This window comes from Choloepus didactylus, chromosome 5 (genome assembly GCF_015220235.1).
Source record: "Choloepus didactylus isolate mChoDid1 chromosome 5, mChoDid1.pri, whole genome shotgun sequence".
In the NCBI taxonomy this organism is placed as follows: Eukaryota; Metazoa; Chordata; class Mammalia; order Pilosa; family Megalonychidae; genus Choloepus; species Choloepus didactylus.
Window position 1 is genome coordinate 165981630 of NC_051311.1, and position 23123 is coordinate 166004752.

At 40.4% G+C, this 23123-nt stretch overlaps 1 long non-coding RNA gene across 1 annotated transcript in view; it reads left to right on the forward strand.

Annotated features, from left to right (window-relative positions):
• Positions 1-11683, forward strand: part of LOC119534672 — a 55499-nt gene extending 43816 nt beyond the window's left edge. Inside the window, exon 4 of the long non-coding RNA XR_005217091.1 lies at positions 11319-11683. This is a non-coding gene — a long non-coding RNA (uncharacterized LOC119534672). The remainder of the gene's footprint in view (positions 1-11318) is intronic.
• The last annotated feature ends 11440 nt before the right edge of the window (positions 11684-23123 follow it).

A 23123-nucleotide genomic window follows, 5' to 3' on the forward strand; every position in this document is an offset into this window, starting at 1 on the left:
ATGTCCTGAAGTAAATGGCTTGAGGGATACTTCTAATTCTTTTCATGACGCAACCCCACCACCAGTCTTTGCTTCAAGACCTGTAACTAGACTAAAATCCCAACAGACCCTGAAGGATGAGGTCAAAGTGTGACCCAGGAGGAAGTACGCTATACTCCAAAAGAACTATATGAGTTTTCCAACTTATACAGACAGAAACCAGGGAAATTGTGTGGGGATGGATATTAAGTGTATGGGATAATGGTGGAAGGAATATAAGGTTGGATTAGGCTGAATTTACTGATATGGGCCCACTAAGCAGAGACTCTGCATTCAATGTTGTAGCTTGAGGGTTTAGAAGGGGTGTTGTCAGTTTGGGTGGTTGTCTGAAACATGGATCAAAAGGTGGCTGACATTACCAGAGGTTGAAATGCCAGTATGCCCTGGCATAACATAGAGGAGGGGATTCAAAGGCTTAGAGAGATTGGAATGTTAGGGTAGATTTATCATGGAAGACCTGCTCATACACCCCTGGAATGTCCAGAGGACACACCTTTTACCAGGACTGTGAGGAATAAATTTGTGAGACTAGCTCCAACGTCTCTGAAGAGCTCTGTAGTCACTCTTCTCTGTAGGTCAGATATTACTGTAGAAACTGCTGTCACTGAGCTGGAATCCTCAAACACAATCAGGATAATCAGATCCCAAACAGGCAGAAGCCAAGTGGCTGCAGTTAATCACCACAGACAAGGTGGGCATGGGTACCATAATGCAAGCAGGCTCAAAGCAGCAATCAAAATAATCTGACTCACAGAGAATTATGGCATTGGCTAGTAGATCATGGAGTACAAAGTAATAAAATAGATGGGCAATCAAGTAAAATCTTGCTTGAACTGTATAAGAAGAATTATTCTAGGTCAAGTGAACCAAAGTCTCCCTTGAATTACAAAAACAGAGAGTCATGGCCCCTTAGTCAATTCCCAGACTTGAGACAGTTTACAGATCCAGAGCCCCTTCAATGAGGGGAAGGCTGGGTACACTTGGTGAAGGACCCTGTTATACTGCCAAAAAATTTCTACTGTTACTGTTCCTCCCAGCCTTCTCCAGGAGGACCTATGACCTTTTAACAGGGTAACTGTGCATTGGGGAAAAGGAAATGACCACATATTTCATGGATTATTAGATACTGGTTCAGAAGTGACATTAATTCCAGGAGATCCAATACATCACTCTGGTCCACCAGTCAGAGTTGGGGCTCATGGAGGTCAGGTGATTGATGAAATTTTAGCTCAGTTCCATTTCACAGTGGGTCCAGCATGTCCCCAGACCCATTCTGTGGTTATTTCCCCACTGCCAGAATGCATAATTGGAATAGACATACTCAGCAACTGATAGAATCTTCAGATTGGTTCCCTGACTCATGGAGTGAAGGCTATTATTGTGGGAAAGGCAAAGTGGAAGCCACTAGAACTGCCCCTGCCTAGCAAGATAGTAAACCAGAAGCAACACTAGATTCCTGAGGGATTGCAGAGACTAATGCCACTCTCAAGGACTTGAAGGATGCAGGGGTGGTATTCCCACCACATCCCCATTCAACTCTCCTATTTGGCCTGTGCAGATAACAGATGGGTCTTGCAGGATGACAGTGGATTATTGTAAGCTTAACAAGGTGATGACTCCAATTGCAGTTGCTCTTCCAGGTATGGTATCATTGCTTGAGCAAATCAACACATCCTCTGGTACCTGGTATGCAGCTATTGATCTGGGAAATGCCTTTTTCTCAATAGCTATTAGTGAGGACCACCAGAAACAATTTGCATTCAGCTGGCAAGGTCAGCAGTTTGCATTCACTGTGCTACCTCAGGGTTATATCAGCTCTCCAGCCCTATGTCATAATATTGTCCACAGGGACCTTGATCATTTCTCCTTCCCACAAGTCATCACACTGGTCCACTATATTGATGATATGTTGATTGGACCTACTGAGCAAGAAGTAGCAACTACTCTAGATTTATTGGTAAGGTATTTGTGTGACAGAGGATGGGAGATAAATCCAACAAAAATACAGGGGCCTTCCACCTCAGTAAAATTTCTAGGTGTCCAGTGGTGTGGGGCCTGGCAAGGTATCTCTTCTAAGGTAAAGGATAAGCTATTGAATCTGGCCCCTCCTACAACCAAAAAAGAGGCACAATGCTTAGTTGGCCTCTTTGGATTTTGGAGACAACATATTCCTCATTTGCGTTTGCTACTTTCAGCCCATTTACTGAGGGACCAAAAAGCTTCAGGTTTTGAGTGGGGGACTGGAACAAGGTGAGGCTCTGTGACAGGTCCAGGCTGCTGTGCAAGCTGCTCTGCCACTTGGACCATATGATCCAGCTGAACCAATGGTGCTGGAAGTGTCAGTGGCAAATAGAGATGCTGTTTGGGGCCTTCGGCAAGCTCCTATAGGAGAATCACGATGCAGGCCCTTAGGATTTTGGGGTAAAGCTTTACTATCCTCTGCAGATAACTACTCTCCATTTGAGAAAGAGCTGTTGGCTTGCTACTGGGCCTTAGTAGAGACAGAACACTTAACTGTGGGCCACCAAGTTACCATGAGACTTGAATTACCCATCATGAGCTGGGTGTTGTCCAACATGAGAAGCCATGAATTTGGGCATGCACAGCAGAACTCTATCATAAAATGGAAATGGTATATACAAGACAGAGCTTGAGCTGGTCCTGAAGGCACAAGTAAGTTACATGAGGAAGTGGCCCAAATGCCCATGGACCCCAATTCTTCCTCCTTACTTTCTCTTTCCCAGTCCATAGCTATGGCATCTTGGGGAGTTCCTTACATTCAGTTGACTGAGGAAGAGAAAACTCAGGCCTGGTTTACAGATGGTTCTGCATGATATGCAGGCACCACCCAAAAGTGAATAGCTGCAGCATGGCAGCCACTTTCTGGGATGTCCCTGAAGGACAAAGTGGTGAGGGGAAATCCTCCCAGTGGGCAGAACTTCAAGCAGTGTACCTTGTTCACTTTGCTTGGAAGGAGAACTGGTCAGAGGTACATTTGTATACTGATTCATGGGCTGTTGCTGATGGTTTGGCTGGATTGTCAGGGACTTGGAAGGAACATGACTGGAAGATTGGTGACAAAAAAAGTCTGGGGAACGGGCATGTGGATAGACCTTCCTGAGTGGGAAAAAACATGAAGATATTTGTGTCCCATGTGAATGCTCACCAGAGGGTGACTTCAGCAGAAGATTTTAATAACCAAGTGGATAAAATGACCCATTTGGTGGATACCAATCAGCCTCCTTCCCCAGCCACTTCTGTCATTGCCCAATGGGCTCATGAACAAAGTGGTCATGGTGGTAGGGATGGAGGTTATGCATGGGCTCAGCAAAATGGACTTCCACTCACCAAGGCTGACATCACCACAGTCACTGCTGAGCACCAAATCTGCCAGCAGCAGAGACCCACACTCAGTACCCCATATGGCACCATTCCCCAAGGTGATCAGCCTGCTACCTCATGGCAGGTTGATTATATTGGACCACTTCCATCATGGAAGGGGCAGTGATTTGTCCTTACTGAAATAGACACATATTCTGGGTATGGGGTTGCCCTCTCTGCATGAAATGCTTCTGCCAAAACTACCATCCATGGACTTACAGAATGCCTTATCCACCATCATGGTATTCTACATAGCATTGCTTCTGACCAAGGAACACACTTCACAGCAAATGAAGTGAGGGAATGGACACATGCTCGTGGAATTCTCTGGTCTTACTATGCTCCCCTTGTTCTAGTTTGCTAATGCTGCTGGAATGCAAAACACCAGAGATGGATTGGCTTTTATAAAAGGGGGTTTATTTGGTTACATAGTTACAGTCTTAAGGCCATAAAGTGTCCAAAGTAACACATCAGCAATCAGGCATCTTCACTGGATGATGGCCAATGATGTCTGGAAAACCTCTGTTAGCTGGGAAGGCATGTGGTTGGCATCTGTTCCAAAGTTCTGGTTTCAAGATGGCTTTCTCCCAGGACATTCCTCTCTAGGCTGCAGTTCCTCAAAAATGTCACTCTTAGTTGCTCTTGGGCTGTTTGTCCTCTCTTAGCTTCTCTGGAGCAAGAGTCTGATTCCAATGGCCATCTTCAAACTGTCTCTCATCTGCAGCTTCTCTCACAGCTTCTGTGCATTCTTCAAAGTGTCCCTCTTGGCTGTATCAATCTCGCTTCTGTCTGAGCTTATATAGTGCTCTAGTAAACTAATCAATGCCCCCTGCTCAATGGGTGGGGCCACACCTCCATGGAAGTCATTCAATCAAGAGTTATCACCTGCAGTTGTGTGGGTCACAGCTCCATGGAAATAATCAAAAGGTCAAACCCTAATCAGAAAGATTAATCAATCTTCCCTACAAGATTGCATCAAAGATAACAGCATTTTGGGGGACATAATACATTCAAACTGGCACGTTCCACACCCTGGACCCCAAAATGACATTATCTTTCCATATAATATAAACCATTCTATCACAATATCACAAAACATTAAATCATTTCAGTAACAATAAGATCCCATCAAAATCAGTTACAGGCCTGGTCTATCCTAATACAAAATTCCCCTCTGATTGTGGACCTGTAAAACTTAGAACAAGTTATGTGCTTCTACTATACAAAGGAGGGACATTCATAGGATAAATTTTCCCACTGCCATAAGGAGAAACAGTAAGGAAAACAAGGTTAACAGGATCAAAGCAGTTCCTAAAACCTGCAGGACAAACTCCATTAGATTTCAAAGTCTGAGTCATTTGGAGAATGAAATTTTATCCTTGGTGCTTGAGAGAGTGGGAGTCTAACCCTTCCTAAGAGCCTTTGTCACAGCCCTTTCCTCTCCAAATGCTTGGGTGAGTGCTCTCACATATCCACACCTTCCTGGTCCCACCCTCCTCAAACATCAGGACAGCACCCAGATTCCCTTCCATCCCCGGGACACATGCTCAACCCCATCAGAACAGTGCGGTGGCAGCCAGGCTCTCCCCAATTCCCTGGAAATGTGCACCACCCTTTTTGGGGCCTGAGGTGGCAACACCTTTCCTGAATATCGAGGTAGAAGGCCCACCCTCGACCTCCAGGGCAAACTCACCCTTTCCATGTATGTGGGTCACTCCGCTCTCCCCGCCTGAGATCTCTTGACTCCAGATCTCAACTTCCATGGCTCTGTCTTTGAAGAAATTTTTCCTTCAATTTGTTCCTTGTCTGTCCCTTCCAGTTCAGACTGGCAGCAGCTCTGTCTATAAAGATCTCACAAAAATTTTGTTGGCTTCACATGAAGCAAACAGGGGTCAAAGCCATAAGACAATAGGACTTACCACAAATCCTTTCTGCATAAACTCCTCCAATCTTGGCTTTTTCTGTAATGGCAGCTGGGTTCCATATTTGGTTGCATCCTCAAATTAGGCTGTAGTTTCTGGGGTTTCGCTCCCTGGAAGCGCAGAGTTTTTCATGCCACCAATTTCTGGTTTCTTTGAAACCAAGAGTTTGTTTCTCAGCTTATCTCTGTCCTCTCACATTTTACTATAATCTGCACATAAAAGCCAAGCTACTTCTATATTTTGCTCAGAGATTCTCATCAGCTAAATATTCCAGATTGTTGCTTTCAATTCTTGCTTCCTTCCAACACCAGGCCTCAATTTTGCCAAATTCTCTGCCCCTTTAAAACATGGATCACCTTCCTTCCAGTTTGCAACAACACATTCATCATTTCTGCTCAAGGCCTCATCAGAACTATCTTTAGAGTCCATATTTCTACAGTCTCTTCAAAGCAGTTTGGGCCTTTTCTATTGAGCTCCTTGCAATTCTTCCACAATCTTCCCCTTATCCATTTAAAAAGTCATCCCTACATGTTTGGTATTTGCAAACTCAGCAGCACCAGCAACCCACTTCTCTGGCACCAAAATCTGTTCTAGTTTGCTACTGCTGCCAGATTGCAAAACACCAGAGATGGATTGGCTTTTATAAAAGGGGGGGCTATTTGGTTACACAGTTACAGTCTTAAGGTCATAACATATGCAAGGTAGCACATCAGCAATTGTGTACCTTCACTGGAGTATGGCCAATGATGTCCAGAAAATATCTGTTAGCTGGAAAGACATGAGGCTGGCATCTGCTCCAAAGTTCTGGTTTCAAAATGGCTTTCTCCCAGGGTGTTCCTCTCTAGGCTGCAGTTCCTCAAAAATGTCACTCTTAGTTGCTCTTGGGGTGTTTGTCCTCTCTTAGCTTCTCCAGGGCAAGAGTCTGCTTTCAATGGTCATCTTCAGACAGTCCCTCTTCTGCAGCTACTCTCTCAGCTTCTGTGTATTCTTCAAAGTGTCCCTCTTGGATGTAGCAGTCTTGCTCCTGTCTGAGCTTATATAGTGCTCTAGTATACTAATGAAGGCCCCCACTAAATGGGTGGGGCCACAATCCATGGAAGACATCCAATCAGAGTTATCACCTACAGTTGGGTGGGTCACATCTCCATGGAAACAGTCAATCAAAAGGTCACACTCTAATCAAAAAGATTAATCAGTCTGCCCCACAGGATTGCATCAAAGATAACGGCATTTTGGGGGACATAGTACATTCAAACTTGTACACCCATCATCCAGAGGCAGGTGGGTTGATAGAACAGTGGAATGGCCTGTTGAAGACCCAATTACAGTGCCAACTAGGTGGCAATACCTTTCAGGGCTGTGGCAGTGTTCTCCAGGAGGATATGTATGCTCTGAATCAGCATCCACTCTCTGGGGCTGTTTCTTCCATAGCCAGGATTCATGGGTCCAGGAATCAAGGAGTGGAAACAGGAGTGGCACCACTCACTATCGCTCCTAGTGATCCACTAGGTAAATTTTTGCTTCCTATCCCTGCAAGCTTAAGCTCTACTGGTCTACAAGTCTTTGTTCCAAAAGGAGGAGTGCTTCCACCAGGAAAACACAACAATAATCCTATTGAACTGGAAGTTAAGACTGTCACCTGGCCACTTGGGTCTTCTCGTGCCTCTGAATCAACAGGCAAGGAAGGGGATTACTGTACTGGCTGGGGGTGATTGATCCTATCAAGGGGAAATAGCACTGCAAGTACACTATGGAAGTAAAGAAGAGTTTTCCTGGCATACAGGAGATCCCCTAGGGCATCTCTTAATACTACCATGCCCTGTGATTAAAGTCAATGGAAAACTGCAACAACCCAATCCAGGCAGGACTACCAATGGCCAAGAAACTTCAGGAATGAAGGTTTGGGTCACCCCACCAGGCAAAGAGCCAAGGCCAGCTGAAGTGCTTGCTGAGGGTAAAGGTAACATGGAATGGTAGTAGAAGAAGGTAGTGATAAATATGAACTATGGCCATGTGACCAGGATTATGATGGTATGAATATTTCCTCCTTGTTTTGTTATGAGTGTGTTTGTATTTGTGTAAAGCAAGTATCTTTGCTTTCTCCTCTGTCTTGTCCCCTTATCATGTGACATAAGCTGTATTGTTCATTTTGCTGTATTTAAGCTAAAGGAAATCAATTTTAAGAGTTAGTGTCACCCAAGGACTTGCACCCTATTCTGGAGAGATTTAATGCATTCCAGTTGTATGCTGCACAGTGGAGTATTGTTAGGCAAAATACATGTCTGTTATTGTTCTCTACTTAGTGAATAAAGTATGGTTTTAGGTAATGCGTATAACTGCTAAGTTGACAAGGGGTGACTGTGATGGTTAGTTTCATGTGTCAACTTGAACAGGTGATAGTACCCAGCTGTCTGGTCCAGCAAGCCCTGGCCTAACTGTTGCTGTGAGGATGTTTGTGGCTGGTTAATAAACCAACAGGCTGGTTTATGAAATCAGCAGTCAATTGGCTGCAGCTGTGACTGATGACGTCAGTGAAGGGCATGTCTTCCACAATGAGCGAATGCAGTCAGCTGGATTTAATCCAATCAGTTGAAGACTTTTAAGCAAGACAGATAGAGGACCTTCACTTCTTCTTCAGCTGACCAGCAAAGTGTTTCCTGAGGAGTTCATCAAGTTGCCAGTTCATTTCCTGAGGAATTCATCTAACACCTTCACTGGAGTTTGCCAGTTTGTTGCCTGCCCTATGGAATTTGGACTCATGCATGCCCAGTTGCATAAGGCACTTTTATAAATCTTATATTTATAGATATCTCTCATTGATTCTGTTTCCCTAGAGAACCCTAACTAATACAACCCATCTATTACTAACTTCTAGTTATAGTGTCATACATGTGTTTTAGTTCATGAGAGAGATTTCTAATATTTATACAGTTAATCATGGACATTGTTCACCACAAGATTCACTGTTTTGTACATTCCCACACTGTAACCTCCAACATTCCATCTGGTGACATAATGACTCTAAGCTTTCCCTTTCCACACATTCACACAACTTTCAGCACTTTTAGTTCTTCTCACAAAAACATGCTACCATCATCTTTGTCCATTTCCAAACATTTAAGTTCAACCTAGTGGAACATTCTGCTCACAATAAGCAACCACTCCCATTTTTAACCTCATTATATATCCTGGTAACTTATGTTTCATGTCTATGAGTTTACATATTATAATTAGTTCATACTAGTGATACCATGCAATATTTGCCCTTATGTGTCTGACATATTTCACTCAATATAGTGCTTTCAATTTTCTTCATCAACCCATTTATTTTAAGACAGTTTTGTTTACTGTCCTAAGTAAATAATTAATTCCCTGTATAGTCACATATTTATGTATTCACCACCATCACCACTATCTGTCCTAAGTAAATAATCAATGGTTTCCTGTATAGTCACATATTTATGTATTCACCAGCATCACCACTATCTATATAAGGACATCTTCATTTCTTCCACAAAGAAGGAAGAAGAATCAAAGAAGATAGAGAGACAAAAGAAAAAAAAAGAAAGAAAATAATGACAGCCACAAAGCACCAAAAGGAAAGATAGAATTAAACTAAAGTACAATAAAGTAGTCAGACAACATTACCAATGCCAGGAGTCCCATACCCCTCCCTTATGTTCCCCTCTTATAGGCATTTAGCTTTAGTATATTGCCTTTGTTACATTAAAGGAAGCATAATGCAATGTTTCTGTTAACTATGGTCTCTAGTTTGCATTGATTGTATTTTCCCCAATACCACCCTATTTTTAACACCTTGCAAGGTTGACCTTCATTTGTTTTCTTTCATGTAAAAACATAATTGTACATTTTATCACAGTTGTTGAACACTTTAGGTTTCAGTGAGTTATACAGTCCCAGTCTTTTGTTTCCTCTTTTCTTCTGGTGTCCCCCGTCCTCCTAACTTTCCTCTTTCAACCATACTCAGAGTCATCTTTGTTCAGTGTCCTTACATTGCTGTGCTACCATCACAGAAAATTTTGTTCCAATCCTCTCACTCCTGTCTTTTCCTATCTGTCTGTAGTGCTCCCTTTAGTATTTCCTGTAGTGCAGGTATCTTGTTCACAAACTCTGTCATTGTCTGTTTGTCAGAGAATATTTTAAACTCTTCCTCATATTTGAAGGACAGATAAGATTCTTGCTTGATGGTTTTTCTCTTTCAGTATCTTAAATATATCACACCACTTCCTTCTTGCCTCCATGGTTTCTACTGAGAAATCTGCACATGGTCTTATCAAGCTTCCTTTGCATGGGATGGATCACTTTTCTCTTGCTGATTTCAGGATTCTCTCTTTGTCTTTGATGTTTGATAATCTGATTATTAAGTGTCTTGGTGTAGTTCTATTCAGATCTGTTCTCTTTGGGATATGCTGTACTTCTTGGATCTCTAATTTTATGTCTTTTATAAGAGATGGGAAATTTTCATTGGTTATTTCCTCTATTATTGCTTCTGCCCCTTTTCCCTTCTCTTCTCCTTCTGGGACACCCATGACATGTACCTTCATGTTCTTCATGTTGTCATTCAATTCCCTGAGACTTTGCTCATATTTTCCCATTCTTTTCCCTGTCTCTTCTTTTGTGTGTAGGATTTCAGGTGTCTTGTTCTCCAGTTCCTGAGTGTTTTCTTCTGCCTCTTGAGATCTGCTGTTGTATGTCTCCATTGTATTTTTCATCTCTTGTGTTGTGCCTTTCATTTCCATAGATTCTGCCAGTTGTTTTTTCAAAGTTTCTATTTCTACCTTATGTTCATCCAGTGTTTTCTTTATAGCTTTCATCTCTTTTGCCATATCTTCCCTGAACTTGTTGATTTGGTTTTTGATTTGATTTAGCATATATCTTTGAAAGTCTTTAATAGATTGTTTCATTAAAGTGAAACAATATGTCAACTGTATCTTGATTGAGGTGTAAGTTTGTTCCTTTGACTGGGCCATATCTTTGTATTTCCTAGTGTAGACTGTAGTTTTCCATTGTCTAGGTATCTGGTTTCCTTGGTTACCCCAGTCAGATTTTCCCAGACTGGAATGGATTCAGATCTTAGAATGGGGTTATATTCAGTTTCAAGTGTCCCTGCAGGTATGTCTTAGATATTGACAGTGTTTCCTGTGGGGTCTCTAGCCACTGTGCTCTTCCTAACCTGCCCAGCAAGTGGTACCTGTGAGCCTGTCACTCCTGACTGATGTAAGGAGGTGTAGCCCCTTACAGGCTCTGAGTCTGGTTCTGAAGGGAAAATGGATAGTAGAACTGGACTCCCTTTCTTCCCCTTAGGGAAGATATACCCCTTAGGGAGTTATCATCTGAATTTGAATAGCTCCTTTGTCTCTCTGACTCTGCTATCACCACCCATGTCTGGGTCAGAGCACTGCAAACTGAAACTGGCTGAGGTGTTCTCCACTGAGATGCTCAGGTTTAAAGATGGGAAAAGGGACAGAAAGCCCCCTTTCAGAGCCAGTCCATAGACCCCCAGTTTCACACATTAGCCAAAGGTAACACCCAGTCTTCTGGGCTCCCCCTCCTGGGACAGAGATTTCTTCTGGCTCTTTAAGGTCAGTCATCACTAAAAGCCTCTGCCTCCTTGTTAGGGGTTTGTAGCTTTTATTCAGCAGTCCACATTTGTTAATGAAAACCCCAGTTGGAGATGGGCTGAGCTATATATGCTTGCTCAGAGAGTGCTGCTTTCGGCCACAGTGATATTTTGCAGCTCAGCCTGCCATGGGGTGAGGGGGCTTCTGGCATGGTTCTGCAGTTCTTACTTACAGATTTTATGCTGCAGTCTCAGGCATTCCTCCCAATCCAGGTTTCTGTATGATGCATGGACTGTCACAGTTTCTCCCAGAAGTTATTCCAGATTATTTACTAGTTGCTTCTGGTTGTTTCTTAGTTGCTCCCAGGGACTAATTAAATTCCACTCCTCTCTAGGCCATCATCTTGCCCCCTCCATCCTCTGAGGATAAAAGGAAGTTATTTTGAAGAGAGTTCAGAGACAACCAGACCCAGATGCTTGGAATGTTAAGCTTAGAGATGAAGCACAGAGTTTTCCCCAGAGAAGCTAAATCAGAACCCAGAGAAGCTTAAGGAGAAAGACACTGGAATCAGAAGCTGAATGTAATGCAGCCCAGGAGGAGAGGACCAGCAGACACCAGCCACATGCCTTCCCAGTTAGCAGAGGTATTCCAAACCCCACTGGCCTTTTCCTTAGAGAAGGTGTGTACTTCTTGATGCCTCAATTTGGACATTTTCATGGTCTTAGAACTGTAAATTTGTGAACTAATAAACACCCATTGTAAAAGTCAATCCATTTCTGGTATATTGTATTGATGGCAGCTTTATCAAACCATAACAGATTTTCATACCTGAGTACTGGGGTGCTGTTATTTGCAAATCCCAAAATGCTGGAACAGCTTTATAAATGGATAAGAGGAAGATTTTGGAAGAATTGTGGGAAACTTGATAGAAGAGGCCTAGATTTCTTTAAAGAGACTGTTGGTAGAATTATGGACACTAAAGGTTCTTCCAATGAGGCCTTATATAGAAATGATGATTGTGTCATTGCCAACTAAAGGATGGTGATCCTTGTTTTAAAGTGGCAGGGAATTTGGCAAAATTGAGTCTTGGTGTTGGATATAAGGGAGAATTTGAAAGAATGAGCTGGGATACTTAACTGAAGAGATTTCCAAACTAAATCTGGAGAGTGCAGCCTGGCTTCTCCTTGCAACTTATAGTAAAACATGAGAGGAAAGAGATAAGCTGAGAACTGAACTCTTCAGTACAAAGGAACCAGAAATTGATGGTCTGGAAAATTCTGGACTTCCAGACATTGAGGCCCCAGAGGATAGTGTCCCACATGAGGATTTAACTAAACATGGTAACTGGCAAGCATTACAGTGCAAGCAAGGTTTGGAAATGTAGTTATCCAGGAAGGATTTGTGGAAAGTGCTATGTTTTGACCCTGTGTGAGGCATGTCAAGCCAACAAATTTTTTGCAAGATCTGTATAAATGGAAACATTGTCAGTCTGGTCTAAAAGGAACAGATTGAAGAAAAAAATTCTTCCAAGGCAGAACCATGGAAGTTGATGATGGGAGTGAAGAGAACTCCATCAGGAGAGTGAACCCACTGATGCATGTGGAGAGGGTGAGTTCAAAGAGGATGCAGCACACTCCCTGGAGATTGCAGAGATCCTGGCCACAACCCACTCTTCTGAAAAGGTTGAGCATGTGCCTCATAGTTGCGAGAGTCTGAGTGTGACCCAGATGTTTGAGGAGGGTGGAGCTGAGAACAAATTGGTTTCCCCAATACTCGCATATATTGGAACAATCACCCCAGTGTTGGAAGAGAGTAGAACAATTGCATAAGCCCTTGGAACTGGTGGGCCTGCAACTCTCTCAATCCCCAAGGATTAAACATCATTCTATAAATGACTCTGAAAGTTTGAAATCTAATGAAGTATGCCCTGTGGGTTTTAGGAAGTGTTTTGGTCCAGTGATCCCTGTTTTTCTTTCAGCTTCTCCCTATGGCAATGGGAATGTTTGTGACTGTTCTTCCTTTGGATATTGGAAACAGATAACTTGTTCTAAATTTCACAGGTTTGCAGCCAGAGGGATATTTTGTCTTAGGACAAACAAGCCTGTAACTGATTTTGATGATTTTGTACTTATCTATTGTTACTAAAATGATTTTAGACTTTTGTGATACTGTGATGGAAGGAATTCCATAATTTACATGTAGAAAGAACATGTCTATTTGGGGTCCAGATGGTGGAATATGCTGGTTTGGATCTGTTATGTTCCCTAGAAAAGCCATGTTCTTTTACTGCACTCTTATGGGTGCAGACTTATTGTGTGTGGCATCTTTTGAGTAGGTTGTTTCCATGGAGATGTGACTCACCCAATTGTGAGCAGGATCTTTTGATTAGATTACTTCCACAGAGCTATGACTCCACCCATTCAAGGTGGGTCTTAGTTTACTAGCATCCTCTATCAGAGGATAAATGACAGAGATATGTTGAAGGGAGTTCAGAGCCAACCAGACCTGGATGTTTCAAATGCTAAGTTAAGAGATGAATCCCAGAGTTTGCCCCAGAGAAGCTAAGTGAAAACCCACAGATGCTTAAGGAGAAAGACATTGGAATCAGAAGCTGAAAATAATGCAGCCCAGTAGCAAAGGACCAGCACACATCAGCCACATGCCTTCCTTGTTCTGGATGCCACTGGCCTTTTCCTCAAAGAAGGTATCTACCATATGATACTTTAATTTGGCCATGTTCATGGCCTTAGAACTGTAAATTTGTGAACTAATAAACACCCATTGTAATAGCCAATCCATTTCTGGCATATTGCATTTCTGGCAGCTTTAGAATACTGGAACAGAGGGGCATTAATACTGACCTTACAGAACTAAAATGATAAGAGGACACTGTGAATAACTGTACACCAACATATTTTAAAACTCTGACAAAATGGACAATTTCATAGAAACCCATAATATATCTAAAATGACTGAAGAAGAAATAGATCTCTAAGGAAATAAGTAAAGACTCTGAATCAATTATGATAAGTAAAAACAGCCATTAAAGAATAATCTTGCATGCAAATGTCTATTCATGTCTATTCATGTCCCTGCTTCAGTTCTTCCAAGTATGTACCTAATAATGCAGTTGCAAAATCACATGGCAAACCTATACTTAGCCTACTGTGGAACCACCATACTGCCCTCCACAGGGGCTGCAGCATTCTACTTATCTACCAGCAGCACTTACAACTTTCTGGGTTTTTGTTTTTTTTTTAATTTTTTATTTTGACTTAAACAATGATGGTTTATTTGCTCCCAATCAAGGCCTCATGAAGGCAATGATTTCTTCCTGAAGACCTGCTGCAGGCAATTCTTGGCTCCTCTGCCACATGGGAAGGCACATGGCAGCCTATAAGAGTATCTCCCTTCTATTCTGGGTTTCAGGTTTCCTTGATTTCAGCTTCTTGCTTCCCTGGCTTTCTCTCTGTGTATTCATTCTTTTTATAGTGGATCCCAGTAGGTAAGATTAGGACCCATCATGATTGAGGTGGGCCACATCTTCTTTATTTTTTGTGCAATTTTATTGAGACATATTCGCATGCAATATAATCATTCAAACTGTACAACCAATGGATCACATTATCATCATATAATTGTGCATTCATCATCATTTTTTAACCTTTTCATTACTCCAAAAAAATAAAATAAAATAAAAAGAACACTTAAGACATCCTATACACATTATCACCCCTTAATATTTTTTTTGTGTTTTTGTTTTATCTGTCCATACACTGGATAAAGGGAGTGTCAGTCTCAAGGTTTCCACAATTACACAGTCACACCTTAAGAGCCATATAGTTACACAATCTTCAAAAATCAAGGCTACTGGATTACATTTCAACAATTTCAGATATTTCCTTTCATTTATTCCAAAATGCTAAAATCTAAAAGGGGACATCTCTACTAAGCCTAAGCATAACCTCCAGAATGACCTCTCAACTCTATTTGAAGTGCCTCAGCCACTGAAACTTTTGTTTCATTTCTCTTTCCCCTTTTGTTCCAAGAAGGTTTACTCAATCCCACAATGCCAGGGCCATGCTCATCCCTAGGAGTCATGTCCCTCATTGCCAGGGAGACTTACTCCCCTTGGAGTCACACCCTCCTAGGGGGGAAAGCAATGAGTTTACCTGCAAGGTTGGCTTAGACAGAGGCCACATTTGAGAAACAAAAGAGAATCTCTGGGGGTAACTCAGGCATATTGTAAGTAAGCTTAGCTTCTGTGTAGGAATATGTTTCATAAGGGCAAGGCCTAAGATCAAGAACTTGGCCTATTGGTAGTCCTCAATGCTTGCAAGACTATCAGCAATTCCCCAGGTGGGGAAGTTTAGTATTTCCACATTGTTTCCCAGTCCCTCAAGGATGCTTTGAAAATACATTTTTATTCTTTGCCCAAATTACTCTGGAATGAGTCACAGAATCACATTAACCTGTATAAATCATCAAGATCTCACACCATATTCAAGGTTACGTGTTTGAATAAACTTACCATATAAGTTATATTAAATAATGTGCTAGAGAAAATGTAAATTTTACACCAACTAAACATCTCTTCCTTTAGTATCACACAGAAGATGAAGTTTTAAAACACCATCAATATCACTCTTTACCCTTTTATCTGATTTGCCTTAGTCCTAACCAGATCAGCTGCATTCATATCTTTGATTGAAGTCATCTCTTTCAGCCTAACAGTTGTTCTATGGGGTAATACTGACTTTCATAGCCACAGAACTCTTACTCTGAGTTTCAAATATCATACACCTACCTAAATTTCCTGGGAATGACCAGGTTGTACACAAAGAGCCCACCATCTCAGAATTTAGAAATAGCTGTAACAACTCAGGAATAGATGTAACTGTCGTAAGAATTTACAATCCAGGAACATTTACAGCAAGCCTTCCTCTAATAACCTATGCTCTCGAATTCAATTTTCAGAGTTTGCACATTATATTTAGTCCATATTAGTGATGTGTTATAATAATCTTTTCATTTCTGGCTTATTTCACTCAATATACTCTCCTCAAGGTTCATTCATCTAGTTGCATGCCTCACAATTTCATTCCTTTTTGCAGCCACTCAATATGCCATTGTATGCATAGAGAAAAGTTTGCCCTTTCATTCATCAGTCAGTGTACCTTTATTCCATCTCCACCCATTGCAAATAGTGAATACTGCCACCATAAATATCATTGTGGAAATGTCCATTCATTTCCCTGTTTTCAGTTCTTCCAAGAATATACCTAATAATGGAGTTGCAGGATCAAATGGCATCCCTATATTTTTGCCTCCTCTGGAACCACAACACTGCACTCCAAATGGGCTGCACCATTCTATTTCCCTACCAACAGTGGATATACACATTCTGCTCTCTACATTTTCTCCAGTACTTGTATCTTTCTGTTTATTTTTCAGTAGTTTTATTCACACACCATACAATCCATCCTAAGTGAACAATCAATGGTTCCTTGTATAATCACTGTTATACATTCACCACCACAATCTATATGAGGACATTTCTATTTCTACTGCAAAGAAAGAAGAGAAAAATTGAAGAATATACTAATGCAAAATTTTAATAGAGAAAAATTGAATAAAAAAATTAAAATGAGAAACAACAAGAATCCCATACCCTTTCATTTTATCCCCACTTGAATTGCCATTTAGCTTTTGTATATTGCCTTTGTTACATTTCTTGCAAGTATGTTACAATGTTACTGTTAACTATAGACCCTAATTTGCATTGATTTATTTTTCTATATACCATCTTCTTTTTAACACCTTGCAATTTGACATTAATTTGTCCTCCTTCATGTAAAAAAAATTCTTATATGTGTACAATTAATCATCATCATTGTCCAGTCTAGGTTTTGCTAAGTTTTACAGTCCTGATTCTTATCTTCTCCCTTTCCTTCTGGTTTCATACATGCCCATAGCCTTCCTCTTCCACACCTGTTCACACTCACCTTTGTTCAATGGCCTTACAATATTGTGCAACCATTTACCATTTTGTCTTTTGAATTTTATACATCCTATCTTAATTTATTTTTATTTTTTTTCTTTTTACCTTACTGATAGTCTTCATTTATCTACTCTTCTCCAAACCTCTCTTGTATCTTTTCCTATCAGTCTGTAGTGCTCCCTTTAGTATTTCCTGTAGGGCAGATATCTTGTTCACAAACTCTGTCATTGTCTGTTTGTCAAAGAATATTTTAAGCTTTCCCTTATATTTAAAGGACAGTTTTGCCGGATATAGGATTCTTGGTTGGGCGGTTTTTCTCTTTCAGTATCTTAAATATATCACAACCACTTCCTTCTTGCCTCCATGGTTTTCTGCTGAGAAATCCACACATAGTCTTATTAAGCTTCCTTTGTATGTGATGGATCACTTCTATGTTGCTGCTTTCAGGATTCTCTCCTTGTCTTTGATGTTTGATAATCTGCTTAAGTGTCTTGGTGTAGGCCTATTTCTTCTTGAGTCTGTGTAAGTAGTTTGTGTGTTTCTAGGTATTTGTCCATGTTATCTAAGTTATCTAACTTGTTGGCAAAACTGTTCATAGTATCCTCTTATAATCCTCTTTATTTCTGTAGGATGGGTAGTAATGTTTCCCCTTTCATTTCACTGATTATTTCCTCTATTATTGCTTCTGCCTCTTTTCCCTTCTCTTCCCCTTCTGGGACACCAATAATACATACATTCTTGTATTTCATTTTGTCCTTAAGTTTCCAGAGACATTGCTCATATTTTTTCATTCTTTCTCTATCTGTTCTTTTGTGTGTAGGCTTTCAGGTGCCTTGTTCTCCAGTTTCTGAGTGTTTTCTTCTGTCTTTTGAGATCTGCTATTTTATGTTTCCATTGTGTCTTTTGTTTCTTGTGTTGTACCTTTCATTTCCATAGATTCTGCCAGTTGTTTTTTTGAACTTTTGATTTCTGCCTTATGTATGCCCAGTGTTTTCTATATAGCCTTTATCTCTTTTGCCATAACTTCTCTCTACACTTTTTGAATTGATTTAGCATTAGCTGTTTAAATTCCTGTATCTCAGTTGAAGTGTAAGTTTTTTCCTTTGACTGGGCCATAACTTCATTTTTCTTAGTGTAAGTTGTAGTTTTCTGTTGTCTAGGCATCTGACCTTCTTGGCCACCCCAATCTGGTTTTCCCTGATGAGAACAGGCTCAGGTCCCAGAAGGAGGAATTATTCAGTATCCAGTTTCCCTGATGGTGTGTCTTAGAGGACTGACACACCCTGTGCTTTTCTGCCCAGCAAGTGGCGCCTGTCAGCCTGTCACTACAGACTTTGAGTAAGGAGGTGTGGGCCAGGGGCTGTTTTCCCCCAGGCTCTGGGTTCTTGTTCTGAATGGAAGGTGGGTAGTAGAGCTGGGCCCCACCTCTTTCCTCTTGGGAAGATATGCCCCTAGAGAGAGGTCATTTGCATATAAATAGATTTTTGTTTCTCTGACTCTGCTATCTCCATCCTTGTCTGGGTCAGAGTGCTGCAAGTTTAAAATGGATGAGGCTTTCTCTACTGTAGAGCACTGTGAGTTTCAAATGGTTGAGGCTTTCTCCACTGAGCCACCCAGGTTGAGAGAGAGAAAACGGGACAGAAAGCCCTCAGATTCACCCATTGGCCAGAGATAAGCACCTGATCCTTTGGGCTCCCCATCCTGAGACAGATATATCCCCTGACTCTCCAAGGTCAGTCATCACCAAAAGCCTCAGTCTGCTTGTTGCAAATTTGCAGTCTGTATTGAGCAGTTAACATTAAAACCGCAGTTGGAGCTGTACTGAGGTATATTTGCTTGTTCAGAGAGTGCTGTTCTCTAGCTCTGTGAGGCTTCTATGAGGGGGGGAGGCTTTCAGCATGGGTCTGCAGTTTTTACTTACAGATTTTATGCTGTGATCTCAAGCATTCCTCCCAATTCAGGTTGGTGTATGATGAGTCGACAGTCACATTTGTCTCCCTGCAGTTATTCCAGGTTATTTACTAGTTGTTTCTGTTTATTAGTTGTTCCAGGGAACTAACTAGCTTCCACTCCTCTCTATGCTGCCATCTTAGCTCTCCCCAAAACAACATCACTCCTTGACTTTTGAAACCAGGGCTGAAAACAGTACAGGGACTCTATAAACTTGAAACTTTGCTAACAATTTTTTAAAAAAAAAAACATTTTCTCTTCTGAAATTCAAAAAGGATCTCTAATATCCTCAGGCCTTTGAAATGCCCATCTCTCCCTGGATCATAAGCACAAATTTTAAGATGTTGGTTTGACTTGTAAAGACCAAAACCTTCCCTCCCCTCACCCCCATCCATGGGGGTTCTCTGTCTGATGTGCATAATAGCCAATCTCAGACATCAAAATTTCAAAGGGATAAAGACTTTTATTGCAAACCACAAAGCAAGGAGAACAGAAGACCTGTGAGCCTCAAATCTGTCTCCCAGAACTGCTATAACTCACTAGGCTCCTCTCCCAAGTGGTGTGGAGTTTATAATCAAAGACAGGAAGGTTTAGGATAAGGAAGAACAGTGGGCTGAACATGACGAGGTTAGAAATAGTCTAAATATTGAGCATACACAAACTGATTACATACCTAGTCACAGAATGTATGTAAGGAAATAGAGGCCTTAACATGAAGATGGGCATGATTTTTAGTATTATTATGAGGTATAGGACACATATGGGTTAAGGTTTAAGCTACAGTGTATGTCAGATGGGCCAATTTTAGTGAGAACTAGCTTTATCTAGTAAGTTAGCTTAGGAATTCAGGTGGGTTAATTCTGGGCTAACTCAAATTCTTTCATTAATGAACAGTAAGGGGCTGTCTACAAGATTGAAAGACTTCAAAGTTGTAAAACAAGATAAAGGGATACAAGTGAGGCCAGTCACAAGTTATCAGGAGGCTATATAGTTACAAAATAAAGATTATATAGTTATGCAATAAAGCATTATCATCAAAGATCAAGACATCTGGCCTTGAGTAAAATACCAGAAAGTGAAAAGCATTTATATAATGATTCAGCAATTATAATCATTTGTTAACTCTTTAATTCTCAGTTACATTAGCATCAATGAATATTAACCAGTTCCCTTAAAAGCTGATGCAAACTATTTCCTTTTCCTTGGGGGTAGTCCTAAAGTATATTATCAGAATCCTGAAATCCAAAACAGGGAAGGCAGCCCTGGTGACTTCCTACAAATCAAGAATTCTTTACAGGGAGTCTATCCATTTTCTAAAGATAAGTTTCAAAGGCTGAATTCCTGAAAATTATGTTTATGCATTTTTTCTGGGAAGAGTGTTCATCACTTTCATCAGATTTTAAAAGAGGCACAGAGTGCAAAATAAAGTTAATAACTGCTTAGTAATGACAAAATGATCAAACATTTGCCCCCAGGATTTAAACTTTTAAACAGAAAGATCATAGATTTAACAGACTTGGAGCAAGAGAGGTTGACCTGGGCAGTCGGGTCTCAGGCAGGATTCATGGAAAGCAACACAAAGAATTCTAGAACTCCCCTGCATAGTGTAGAAAGATTGACCCTCAAAAATGTAGGAAAAAAGAGATACTGGAGTTGAGGATTTTTCCTTGGAGTCCCCCATGGTTCTGCCATTACCCTTTTAGAGGGATTGATGTTGAAATGCCATGACCTGCTAAAGGGTTAGCTTCAGTCCTTAAGGTCAGGGCTGCTCTTGTGATTGAATATTCCACAGTACCCAGGCCTCTTGCATCACAGCCCTGGAGTCAAAACAGTAATCTTCAGTCTTTCCTCCCCGTTCTTGAATGTTCCCCACAGCGAGAGCTCCTGACTACTTTAGACCTCCAGATATCTTCAGAGCCCGAGAGGCCTCAGAACCTGCCCCACTGGGACTACTGCTACTGGATGGTAATGTTCTTGGAGCAGAGTTTAGTGAAAGGAGAGCCTTTCACAGATTTGCATAAAGAAGCGATTCTCCCTAGAGGACAGCGCATGGACAGTTCAGCAGGTTGTTCACAAGGAAAGGGCAACACACTCGTAAGGGATCTTGGTTCCTCTGAAGAAAGAATGAACAAAAGTAAATGTAATCTTGTGGGTGTGTATGTGAGTTGTTTCCTTTGATCTGTATCATTTAATTTTTAAAAATTCTAGAGGTATTTTATTGGGATATAATTCATGTACCATGATATTCACAAGCTTGTGCAGCCATCACCACTATCATGGGTAAAGAAACTCTTTACCCATGAGCAGTCTTATTCCCAATTCTCCCCATCCTCCAACCCATGACAACTACTAATCTATTGTCTGTTTCTATGGATTTGCCTATTCTGGATATTTCATATACAAGGAATGACATAATAAGTGGTGTCTGTGTCTGGTTTCTTTCAGTTAGCATGCTGATATCCATATCACAGCATATATCAGAACTCATTCCTTTTATAACAGAATAACTTTCCATTGTATAGATATGCCATGTTTTATATATCATTTTTTCAGTTAATGGATATTTGGGTTGTTTCCAGTTTTGGGCTATCATGAATAATGATGTCAAAACATTTGTGCACAAGTTTTACATTCATTCAGTCATTTATTTTTTGGAGCATTCATGTGCAAGATTTCTGAAACATATTTTCAAATTTCTTGGGTATATACTTAGAAGTAGAATTGTTGAATCATTCATTTAATTTTTTATGGTTTGACAATTGCAGCATTTAATCCACAACACAATGTAATACTGAGTTCCAAGACATTGAGTATTTATTTCTTTGAATACAACAAAGGCTGTTCCCTTATTCTTCAGAGATTTTTCTGCCTGTTTGCATGTCCCCTTTACCTCAGGACTCTGTTAGTGGCTGGTGCTCATCAGGGCTTAATGTTGTATGTACAGAGGTGGGCCATGGATCTAGTGGATGTCTGCCAGAATTTCCTGATTGTTCAGCTCAGGTAGATAATTCTTCGCAAAAACATTTCACACATGATGTTCTGCTACCACCCTTTGCAAGATACAGACCTTTGTATTCGTCCCTCCGTTTCACTTTTTGTTTTTTATACTACCCTTCATTGTTTATAGGAATTTTATTTAGCAGTCAAGAAATGTTAGAATAACATTTCTTTCTTAACTGTCCTTCACTCCATGCATCCAGGTTTGTTGCTTTTTTTTTTAACATATTCCTTTTAAAAAAAAATTGAAACATAAGTCACATAACATAAAACTCATCTTTTTAAGCTGTTTAGTCCAGTGATCTGTAGTATATGCACTATGTGTACAACAATCACCTCTTCCTGTTTCCACATATTCATTTTTTTAAGAAAAAATTTATTATGGTAAAATATATATAACATAAAAACCATTTTAACCATTTTTAAGTTTGCAATTCTGTGATTTTAAGTACTTGGACTATGTTGTCTATTTCTCACTATTATCTACTCCCAGAATATTTTCATTACCCCAAATAGAAATTCTGTACCCATTAAGCAACAACTCCCCATACCCTCTCCCACCCCTGGTAACCTTCATATGCTTTCTGTTTCTGTATATTGGTTTGTTCTAAATTATTTATATAAATGAAATCATACAATATTTGTCCTTTTGTGTCTGGCTTCTTTCATTTAGCATGTCTTCAAGGTTCATCCATGTTGTAGTGTGTATCAGAACTTCATTCCCTATTATGACCGAATAATATTCCATTATGTGGAGTTATTCCACATTTTGTTTAGCCATTCATCTTTTACTGGACACTCTGATTGTTGGAATGAATAGCCACTGTTTAGCTGTTGTGAATAATGCTGCTATGAACATTGGTATACAATTACCTGTTCAAGTCTTTGCTTTCAATTCTTTTGGGTAAATACCTAGAAGAAAAATTTGTGAGTTGTATGTTAATTCTATGTTTAACTTCTTGAGGTATGTCCAAATTGTTTTCCACAGTTTTCCATCTTATGTTCCCACAAACAATGTACAAGCATTGCTATTTCTCTACAACCTTGCCAATATTTATTTTATTTTATTTTTTAATAATAGGCATCCTACTGGGTATGAAGTGGTATTTCATTGTGATTTTCATTTGCATTTCCCTAATGGCTAATGATAAAATTCTTTTCATGTGCTTATTATCTCTTTGTATATTCACTTTGGTGAAATATCAATTCAACTCCTTTGTCCAATTTTTTAAATGGAACTGTGTTTTCCTT